This window comes from Arachis duranensis, chromosome 6 (assembly GCF_000817695.3).
Source record: "Arachis duranensis cultivar V14167 chromosome 6, aradu.V14167.gnm2.J7QH, whole genome shotgun sequence".
Taxonomy (NCBI): domain Eukaryota; kingdom Viridiplantae; phylum Streptophyta; class Magnoliopsida; order Fabales; family Fabaceae; genus Arachis; species Arachis duranensis.
In genome coordinates this window covers 61,553,614-61,554,518 of record NC_029777.3, presented here as the reverse complement: position 1 = coordinate 61,554,518, position 905 = coordinate 61,553,614, and positions in this window count along the sequence as shown.

The following is a 905-nucleotide window of genomic DNA, read 5'->3' as shown; positions in this document are numbered from 1 at the left end:
ACTTGCCCATGATGCAAGGAGATGAACACCCTTACACTAGAAGGGTCAACTTTGATCAAAGGTTGGACCAAGTCCTCATAGAACATTTGTGAAGAGGGTGCTCAATGGAAGAGAGATTCAAGAGGGAAGCCGGTTCAACTGAGAAGGCATGACCTCAAGCCCGTGGCTAGGGGATGGTTGGAGTTTATCCAATGCTCAATCATTCCCACTAGCAACCGATCCAAAGTTACTATAGACCGGGCTATCATGATTCATAGCATCATGATTGGAGAGGAAGTAGAAGTTCATGAGGTTATATCCCAAGAACTTTATAAGGTGGCGGACAAGTCCTCTACCTTGGCAAGGTTAGCCTTCCCTCATCTCATTTGTCACCTCTGTAATTCAGTTGGAATTAACATAAAGGGAGACATCCTCATTGATGAGGACAAGCCCATCACTAAGAAGAGGATGGAGCAAACAAGAGATCCCACTCATCATGAAATTCCTGAGATGCCTCAAGGGATGCACTTTCCTCCACAAAACTATTGGGATCAAGTCAGCACTTCCCTAGGAGAATTGAGTTCCAACATGGGACAACTAAGGGTGGAGCACCAAGAACATTCCATCCTCGTCCATGAAATTAGAGAAGATCAAAGAATCATAAAAGAGGAGCAACAAAGGCAAAGAAGAGACATTGAGGAGCTCAAGCACTCCATAAGATCTTCAAGAGGAAGAACAAGCCATCATCACTAAGGTGGACCCATTCTTTAATCTCCTTGTTCTTTATTTTTCTATTTTTTTTGAAAATTATGCTTTATGTTTTATTTATGTTTGTGTCTTATGATCATTAGTATCTTAGTGTCTATGCCTTAAAGTTATGAATGTCCTATGAATCCATCACCTTTCTTAAATGAAAAATATTCTTA